The sequence below is a fragment of the Crocuta crocuta genome, unplaced genomic scaffold (genome assembly GCF_008692635.1).
Source record: "Crocuta crocuta isolate KB4526 unplaced genomic scaffold, BGI_CrCroc_1.0 scaffold116, whole genome shotgun sequence".
Classification (NCBI taxonomy): Eukaryota; Metazoa; Chordata; class Mammalia; order Carnivora; family Hyaenidae; genus Crocuta; species Crocuta crocuta.
The window spans coordinates 5,145,265-5,155,853 of NW_027531562.1; the positions used below are offsets into that span (position 1 = coordinate 5,145,265).

A 10,589-nucleotide genomic window follows, 5' to 3' on the forward strand; every position below is an offset into this window, starting at 1 on the left:
GCTGAGGGAGTGGGGCGGGGGGAGCGGGGAGTGAGGGCCCCACGGGGCTCTTTTCAAATTAAATCGTTAAGAATGACGTTGGCTCCAGGAGTTTTATTCAGAGGGCAGAAAAGAAGGTGGAAACTCTAGCGTCTCAGTAGGTCACCCCCAGTCCTCGGATGAATTCCGAAGCTCTCGGCGTGGCCTGCCAATGCGAGAGCGGGAGGGAAGACAGCACCTGTCGTTTGCTCTGTCTCAAGCTCTCCCTGTCCAACTGCCTTTCTCTCCCCCTGGACCGAATCGCCCCCGCCCCTATCTGCACCCCACGCAGTTCGTTGAACCATCTCGGGAGTCCCTTATATATTCTGCAAAACGACCACAGTGTCCCACTTGACTTCATCTCAGCATTAGGCGACTTACATCAGAATAGGCTGGCCGGAGAGTTTCTTGCTCGTCTTAATATAATTAAGATGCACCAGTACTGTTTGTTCCCAAAGGCTGGAGAGGGAAAATGTTTCGACTTGGCGCTGAAGGTGAAGAGATCTTCACAACTTGGGTTATAAGATCACTTTTAAGCTCTCCTCAACCCAGTTTCACTTGAGAATTCAGTCGTGAGGGGAAATGGCTTTTGAGATGAACGTTTTGGTAAACGCATGACTCCTCACTGTACTCTGATTGTCCAAAGGTGGAATGGAAGCTCTAATTTCTAAAGGCCTAGGGACCCAGGGGAGCCCTACCCACCCCTTCCCTGCACTTCTTGCACCCTAGCATCCTGGAAATGGGCAGAAACTCTGGGATCTGTGGCCACAGAACTGAGGACCTTAACCAGTTATGGTTGTTGAAAGGGGGAGGAGGGATGGAGGAGAGAAATGGAAAGGAGAAAAAAAAAAATAACATTTGTGTTCATTTACACATTTCCTGTGCGGAACAAAAAAGTCCCACCATCAGCAAAAGAAGTCTCTTCCTCCAAAATAGCAGCCAAAGAGGGAAAATTAGAATATGCATAAATTCCTTCATTTTCATTCGCACAGAGCATGATTTCCGGCAGATTTGTATTTAAACTGCTCGATTAATCCCAATTTCTGAACAGCATTTTACTTAGCATCTTCCCAAAACTCACCTAAAGAGTACTGCTCTCTTCCACCACCCTGTTGTGAATCTTCCCTCTTCCCTGTTCTCCAACTGTCAACGAGAATCTCATTGATAAGACCATACCTTTATTTTGCCTATTGTTTTCTTTTCAAAACCAGACTGATGCATTGGACCACACTTTAATACAAACTGGCTGCTGTCTGTGAGCCCTAACTGCAGATGAGAGCCTAGTGGAAAGGATGTTTTTGAAGTGTGTACCTGAAAGAGGCTAATCATGATAGGACCAATGGACTTTTGCAGCTTCCCTCAGGGCGTGGAATCCTTTCCTGTTCTACATAGGTCATATCCTTTCACCATTAGCAATAGTTAGGATGCTAGGACATGCCCTCCCCCAAACCTCCCTCTCCTGCTTCTCTCCGTTTTTAAGGAGCATGATAGACAATCACAACCCCCTTCAAAGGAATATTACTCTTCATAAATATTCAAAGTGTGTCAGTCCATTAAATCCCCCCACAGCCCATTTCTAAAATATTTGCTTTGCCACTTGTGCAACAGATCTGGCTGTATCTGCCTTGAAAAGTTCTTTGTTGGAAACAAAAAATGTTAGCATCATTTGAAACCATTCCTTTCAAAATATCATCAGCTGACTTGGGCTTACCTCTCCTATCTTTGAAATTGTATATATTTCTTTTATTTAATAGTAGGATGTTAATGTTTAAAGAATGAAATGACTACGTCTTGGTTTATTGAAAACCTATATAGATCGTAATTCCATTCATCCCTAAATTCCTTATTCTTGTACACTCCGAGACAGAAAGAAACCTTTATTTGCTTCTTAATACACTCTAAGCAGAATACAGTGGTTCTGGCTTTCCTTCGTTGTTTACAGATCAGAAATAAACCTCAATTATTGGTGGCTAAGAAGTTATAAATGCTAATAGTTGGTTAGTTCTTGGTTTCTATAAAAAATGAACATACATATTTGAGCTACATCCCATATGGTATATATAAAGTGTATACACTTTTATATATACATTTAAATATCTGGTTTATGTTAAAGACTTTTTAAGATATCGCAATATAGAAGCCTATTTTGTTAAATAAGCGCATAAAGTGAGTGCGTGCAAATGTCTGCATGACTTTTACTACTCTGAAACAACTGCTTTTATTGTATTTTTACTTCCAGATATTCCCATTATAAAAGTATTAACTTAGTTTCTTTTAGTTGGGCATGTCTCCAATGACTCAGAAGCTTTCAGTTATATACAATTAAAACCAAAGTGTTTCAAAATAAATTCTTAAAAGCCATACTTTGGGGGTGTATATAACAGGATTGAGGGCACGTTTACTGGAAACACTGATTTCTTTTAATTTTCTTACTGAAACAAATAATACTTGTCTTTGAATCACAGGAAATTTTCAAATAAAAAGCCCAATACCTAAGACTATTTTCCTTAAAATATGACTTGAATTAGAATTGGATTTTCTTTGGAAAGTTCCAGTTTGATTTCAAGTTGCAGAGCTGTACTTCCGGAATAGTTGGAGTGAACTTAGCAGTTACTAGTTAGGATTAGTGCACGAAGAAAGCCTGGGGTACCACTGAAGAGCAGAGCGATATACACTTGCAGCCAAAGTCGCCCTATTCCCCTTGCAGGGTGAGCATCTTCCCAGTGAATTTATTCCTCGAAATGAAAGCCCCTCATTCATTGCCGATTTTTAGTGAAATAGTATTCTCATGAACTGGAATATGTTCATACTTTTTAAAATGAAAGGACTTGACAGAAATGGAAAAGGATTGTTCAGCCTCCCTGCTGTGAAGGGTGAGGAGATAGATGCACCCAGTACTACCAGCAGGGAAGCCAGCCCTTCGTTTTCTTTACCCTCTCTTCCTTCAACTACTGTTTGGTTTAGTTATGAACTGTGCATATATGTGAGGTTGAAGACAATATCTAAAGAAAAAAGTTTTCTAGAGGACAAAACTGGCTATTGATAGTTATGCTTTTCTTCTGTAATTTGTTTTTTTAATAAGGCATGCAGATCTTGTTCTCTCATACATTTTCAGGGCTACGTTAACTTGCAGGAAAACAGAACAAAGCAAAAACATGTAACAACCACCCTTCCTTGCTCCCAAACTGTTCTTCTATAACTAAGATCCGATTCCATTTGGCCCTAGCTGCTGTGCTGTTAAGGAATTTCTCTCTCATTCTCTGCTCTTCTATAACCTACCTTTCATCTCCTAACCAGCTTTCTTTCCCCTCCACAAATGAAGGCAATTATCAAATAACCTGCTTTAACCCCCAACATCTGCCTGACAAACACGGAGACTCACTCCCTCCCCACCTGATTTTTATTTTCTTTCATTTCTTTTTCTTTCCTTTTTTTCTTTTCTTTTTTCTTTCTTTTTTTTTTTTTTTTTTTTTTTGAGGTTGGGGGAGAAACTGGGGCTTAGGAGATGGGGAGAACGTTGGGCTGAGAGAAGAGTTAGATTCCTGCAGGTAAAAAGTCACTGGCAGATTCTTTACAGCCTAGACTCAGGAACTGGTGGCTGTTCTTGCCCGTAGAACAGTGAACCTTGGCAGGTTTACAATTGGCAAAAGCACCTCTACCTCCTCCGTGGGAGAGATGGCCTTAGCTTTACTAGCTGGATCACCACTAGTTACTAACGTCTTCAACCTGGTCTCCTTTCACTTCTACTCCCCTCACTTTATTGCCCCCTTTCTGTCCCTTCATCTCTAAAGGAGTCTAAAGAGTTCTTCAGGGGGACCTAATTCCTAATTTTTGTGTCTTGCCCCTTGGGTTGAGTTCCTCAGGGCAAGTATTCTCTTTAGACTCAAAGGAACCTCAGTTACTCTGTCCTTCTCAAATTCCTCAGCTCTGTAAACGTGATTCCCCAATATGACAACTTGCCCATTCATCAGCAGAGCTCTAGCCAGAAGGTACCAGGTCTTTCTACCCAAGAATCCCTTCAAATGTCTGCCTCTGTTCCCAGTCTCCATCCCAGACTGATTTACTTGGGAATGGTGTCCAAGGAAGACATGCCTGTAGTAACGAAGAGGAATGGGTACAAAAGTACTTAGGGCTATTAAAAAGACCTACCATATTAGACCAAGGGAGTCTTTATTAGAACACTGGAGTTGGGCCGGATTGGATCATCCATCTAACCAGTGAAACAAGAAATCAGAGGAATGCCCCACTGCAGCCATGAAACACAATTCAGACTGAAATGGATCCCATCTTCATCCTGTCGACCAGAGAAATTATTTTAAAATTGTTTCCGCTATTATTGTTTGCATTATTATTAACATTTTATTTCTGTCATTATTGCTGCAGTGTATGTTATTTTATTTTTGTTGTTGTTGCAGCTATTATACTATTCAACAGAAGTTTAGAAAGATTAGTCAGATTAATTAGTTTATTGGTAATTTAAAGCTGAAAACTGGTAATTAAGCCAAAAAACTAAAAATGATCAGGGATGATTCATAGCAATGTAGGATTTGGGAGGAAGAGAATCTAAATTTTGGATATAAAATTTGGCAGCTGTGAAATAAACAGGACTTGGGGATCAGAAATATGATAATTGAAATAGTCTTAGTCACTCAACCTCTCCCCCCTCCTCCAAATTCAGCTCAGATCATTCCATGATTTGCTTGATAGAGGAAAAATACTATATTTGCTTTTGTTGACAGAGAACAAAGACCCCAGGCTTATTCTTCATGTGATTTGCATTTGCACATGGATTTTCTTGCTTAGGACCATCCAAATACCTAAGCTCACTCCCCTCCAAGTTTACCTCTCTTTGCTCCTGTTATGTACCTCACTGAAGAGGGTGCATCATGTAAGACAGGTATACAATTTCAGCCCTCTCCACAGACAGATTCCATGGAATATAAATTCAATAATGCAATTCTCTCCACAACAAGCTCTCTGCTCTCTTTCAAATATAATTAATGTTTTGATAGTGTAGTTCTTTAACTACATATATACACACAAAAACAGACGCACCCTCTAGCTTTGCCGTTTGTGCATTTAAAACAGAAATGGATGTGGCTCTTTCAGTGACTCCTAAAATTCCTCAACTCAGCCAGCCCACAGAGAAGAAATCTGTTTAGGTAATAACTGCACAGTCTGTTGTGTGCCTAGAAATATTTAAAACAATAAAAAATGCAAGCCCCTAGTTTTTGATAGTCATTTTTTGTCAAATTTCCTAGAAAATTAAGGATATTCTGAATTGATATTCTGATACAGACATTCTCTAGATAACAGTCAAAATCAACAAAAACACTATCCTAAGCTACTGGTTGTCTTTTCCAAGTTTTGATGATGAAACTACCTTCTATTTTATCCAACTGGTGTGAAGTTAACACAGGTATATAAAAACTAGCAACTATAATGGGCAAAACTACAGTAACTTTCATACAAATTGCTTATTCCATGCAACACCTCAGTTACATGTTTTAGGTGGATTATTTCATTTAATTGCCATCAGTTGTATATTAACATATTCATATGTGAAATAGATGGTCAGAAAGAAAGGTATGTATGTAGATGACAACATGGCTAGTAGGAGTTAAGTGAGCAAATGCTGCTGAACTTCCATACTCAAGTGTACCATATACCTAACATTTCACTTCTGCAAGCTGATTACAATTATAAGAGGACACATAACCTTTCAGACTGTAGGACATGACATATTTTCAGTCTTTAATAAGGAAGAATACATAATCCATAATACTTAACCCAATGAAAATACAAACCTTAATCTCCCTATATTGTTAATGAATTGAAGAAGCTAGTTATTTGGAACTAATACACTGATTTCCAAGCATCTTGTCCATTTTGTTTGACTTGTAAACGTATACCAGGTGCTGTCAGGGGAAGCATTTTACACATTTCTCTTCACAACATTTTTAAAGGGGATATGCAAAAGGGATTTCTTTTACATCTTTTGAGGTTTAACTTTCATACTTTTCATGCAGTATTTGGTGTTTGAAATTGTGAAAGAAGATAAAAGAATCAACAAGGAAGGGAGAACATGTGACTGATTCCAAGTAGTCCTTTTAACTGTATGGGAAAAACAAAAATATTTCCCCAGTGCAGTTGTGCAAAGAAAGGGAAGAGTGTGTGATCCCTCAAGAGCTCACTTGTGCTTTTTGTTACTGTTTTAGATGGTGGCCCATCAGGCTTCCTTTCCCATTACTTTCCTCCAAACTGTCTTCCTTGAGAACATAAATGTGGAAACTACTTATCCCTTCATTCTCTCATAGGCTAATATATAAACAGCAAATATTTTAGTTATATATTCAATAGAAAAAAAGTTTTTACAGGTTCAGAGAGTCAGTCCTGGTACAGAACCAAAGTATCAATCCCAGCTGGTTAGATAACAGTTAATTTGAAATTTCCATGTAGTGAGCAATACGTTTTTTATATATATGTAACATTTTTTACAGTATTGATCAGCATGATACATGAGCTATCAAAAAGAAATCCTCCCTCAGACCTTTTATATTCGTTCTGCTTTCTTCTTCATTTTCCCTTTCGGTTTATTTTTGAAGAAGTGACAGGACTGCTTCTCTGACTCTCAAATGAGGTTTCCTTTGGCTCAGGTTAATATTAAAGAAGATCACATACACGGTTGGAAAATATTGTTATTTTTCTTTAATGGGGAAAATTGGACTCCCGCGTGTCAGATCTGTGGTTTTCCGAAGGGTAATGGAAATGGTACTGACATCACTTTGCACTTTAACAATCGGATTTGGTCAGGGTACAAGTTGTTTGTTTAACCCGACAGCTCGGTGGACTCCGTCGCACGCTTTGCACACTCATTAAAACGATTATTCACGACCTGTCGAGTGTTTTCGGGTTCATTCACAGGAAAGGCTTGGAGCAAGCGAGAGCAATTCAAGTCAACACTGTCCACTACCCCGTGCACGTGAGGACGAGCTGGTGCGTGCGTAAAGAGACGGAGGGAGGGGTGGGTGAGCACGCCTTAGCTATAAGTCCTGTTCATCCGATGCTCTGGAATCTCAATCTCGAAAGAATGCCAAGAGTGCTTGGTCTTAAAAGGCTATGTCGCCGTGTTAACTTCAAGGGCTTGGCACAGGACAGAAAAATAAAATAAACCAAATAAACAAACTCAAATCGCTCTCTCCACTCCTCCTTTCAACCTTCTGCAAAGCTTGAGGTCCCCAGGCTCGCCCACCTTCTGCCTGCAGCTGCCGGACTGCCAGGCTCCACCTCTCACATCTCCGAAGCTGAGGATATGTAGTTTCAGGAAAATTCGCCAGGGTGAAGAAGAGATTAATTCCCTTTCCATCTCCCAAGGCCCTTTCGTTCTCAAGAAAGAACTCGGTTACTTTTACTCTCTATATTCCTCTCAAATACTGAAGGGGGTGGCAGGAGTGGGGGGTGGGGGTGCAAGAGATGAAGAATATGACTGTTAACCATATTTGGTAGGTATATTCCAAATTAATAGGAAAGAAAGATTCATCGTCCAGATTGCAAGCAAAATCCTATAAAACGAGAAGTAGCCCTCGATAAATAAGGCTACTCCCCCCCCTCCACTTTCCAAGTCATCTTTCAACATTTTGTGAAGACGAGTATAAGAACAAACATTAATGCATCTCAATCTCCTACAATTGTCTTGTACCTACAAAAGACACACCTCGTAGTCTTCAGTTGTTTATTTGCTCAAATGAGACCTGATATATAACCTTCACATGAGCTATTAGTTCAAGAATGTCTATCTTCCTAAGGTATAATCGTACCTATACCCTAAATGATAGAATACATGAGAGTATATATGCATTTAATATCTACTGAAGAACACTATGATATCAGGAGTAACCGCCCCAATAACTTAAAGTTAACAGATATTTTTAAACAATACCATTTCTATATTCAAATCCCGCTGCTCCTTGACTTTTCATCTACATCCATAGTAAACCCAGGATGAGAAAAACCTTATTGTTATGTGAAAACCAAGTCATGCCAACAGAAAAAAAGACAAGGCTCATTCATCGGTTTCACTCTATCATATCTGACACCATAAAATCATCTGTTTTTCTATTTTGCTGAAACATACCAACACAGTATGTGAAGAGAAGAATGGAAGTTTTCTCGTAGCATGAGGTTTTAATCAGAAACATGTTTCTCATTGCTAAAAAGCAGGTACGAATAAGGAATTTTGTAAACTCTTTGTGTTGCCATAATTCACTATCAAGTTTACTTAAAATCGATCTGTCAAATGTGTTTCCTATGTAAGCTGTTTCATTAAAACCAACCTGCAAAAATAATCAAGAGGCAGATGCTGAAATATGTAAGTAAATAAGTGAAAGTCTCTGCATAAGTAAACACAAATCAATGCAGTAATAGACAACACTATCGATGTAGGAATGATCGATTTTAGTCTTCTAACCTGCAATCAGAGCCTGCAATGTATAATTAAAAATAAAAATTTCAACTCTACGACTATTACTATTACTACTACTACCACTACTACTATTACTATTACTACTCCTGGGGAAAAAAATAAATAAATAAACAAGTCCTGCTGCCAGTTCTATCCGATCCCACTTGATTCCATCTAGACTATTTCTGAAGGTGTGGAAGAAGTACTTCACTTTCTCTAAGAAACCTTTGTCAAAACTTAAAACTACATTATTAATGATAAAAGTATCAAATAGGAAAATGATTTCCTTTTTCTTGTTCTGAATTTTTCAACCTTTATAACAGCCTCTTGCTATTCTTGCAGCATGTTTTAATAGGAAAAACGCAATAGTGCTTATTATTTTAAAAGTGATTGTTTTTCCAACTACTGTGATACTTTTGGGTTTAAAGATTCTTTGGGCCTTTTGTTAAAACAAATAAGAAAAATGTAGTTTCCTCAATATACCCTGAGGCTCTCACACCTATGCTTACATATATAAGCAATCCGACACAAGAAAGGGGGAAAAGCATCTGCGTTATTCCAAAATTGTATCATACAATGATTGCAAAACAGTGTCTGACTCAAAGAAATAAATATGCCTTGGATTTCTAGAAATTCACATCTAGAACGGCTCACATTTTGCTTAATGCTAAATTTCCTTTTTGAGACTATCCTTGGAGGGCAGAATTCATTTAGATTAGCAAGAACCAGTGTATGATGATTTTGAGTATTTAGGTTCTATAGAGTAATGAAAATACGACGTTCATATTTTTCTTTTAATCAACAAAGATGCTTATTTACATTCATTCTTGAATTAGTGTTGTCCTTTTAGAGCACAGGCCTTTAAAAGAATTTCTTAGTTATGAAATTCAGCTCCTTTGAAAGTGATTTTTCTTACATAATAGCACCTAAATATGGGTTTTGATTATATTACTATGTGATCAAGGATTCTCTGACTCCTTTCCTTCCCATCCAGGGGCAACCAGACCCAAATGGAAAATATCATCAGTTATTGTTTAGGGCTAATTTAACAGATAATTTAACTTCAAACAACAATGATCAGGTCATTAAATTTCAGAGCATGAGAAAATGAAAGAACTGAGAAACAACTCTCTCTAACTCCACTACAGTTTTTGGTCTTTCTGCCCAATCAATGGAGTCAACAACGTCTTGCCATACGCAGGGGCCTGACGTGGGGTAAGATATGTTTGCACCTTCAACGCATTCTGATTCAAAGAACGAGACACTAACGGGAGCAAAAAGGGGGAATAAAACGGAAAAAGACAACCCCAATTCAGGGAGTGCTAGCTGTGTAGGAAAATTCAACCTAAGACGAAAATGAATGCCCAAACATCACTGGCCACGGAACACTTTCTTTCATTCGGACACACATCTCCAAATCTCGCAACGTGCCAAGTGCTTTCCTCCCGTGCAGCTTTTCTGCAAGGCCAAGGACCAGGCAGAGGGCTATCGGTGTTAAGCAACTGACCCCCTCCCCCCCAGGACATAGGGCGTTTTAGCTCCCTTCCCACCCCCACAGCCATAATTTTGAGAGTTAGTTGATATTATTTTAAACGCCTTTTGTAATCACAACAATTTCGAGATTTCTGCCTACCTCGAGTTTTGACAGAGGGCTAGGTGGGGATGGCGTTAAAGCGTCGACATTGGGTCTTAGGGGGTTGGGGGGCAGTCAGGAGTGGACGAGCTCTATTAGCCTGTCCTTTTCATCCCGCCCTCTTTCCAAGGCTGAAGATCACCGTCTGAGAATCTTCCTCACACTTGGGATGCTCTCTGCCCGCCCAAACCCCTGCCTCCCTCTCTGCATCCCAGGGCCACTCTTAGTGTTAAGGGAACTCCTATAACCAAGACCAGCTCTTTTCCTTTAAGAACCCTTCACCTTGGACCACAGGCTCGGACCGAAGGGAAAATGGGGTAGAAAGCGAAATAGAATAGGAGCAGAGAGTGGAGAAGAGAAAAGATGTCTATTACAGAGAAAACAGTTGTATCAACTAGTAGATAAGTGCTGAGATCTGAAACCGCACCAGGTAAACAAAAAGAAACAACTTTCTGGGGGAGGGGGGAGAGGGGGTGG

General features: G+C 39.4%; 1 long non-coding RNA gene across 1 annotated transcript in view; it reads right to left on the reverse strand.

The window, feature by feature from the left end:
- The window catches only part of LOC144238820 (uncharacterized), a 21,102-nt gene that overhangs the window by 8,575 nt on the left and 1,938 nt on the right, over nucleotides 1-10,589 (reverse strand). Inside the window, exon 3 of the long non-coding RNA XR_013337217.1 lies at nucleotides 4,168-4,312. This is a non-coding gene — a long non-coding RNA (uncharacterized LOC144238820). The remainder of the gene's footprint in view (nucleotides 1-4,167; nucleotides 4,313-10,589) is intronic.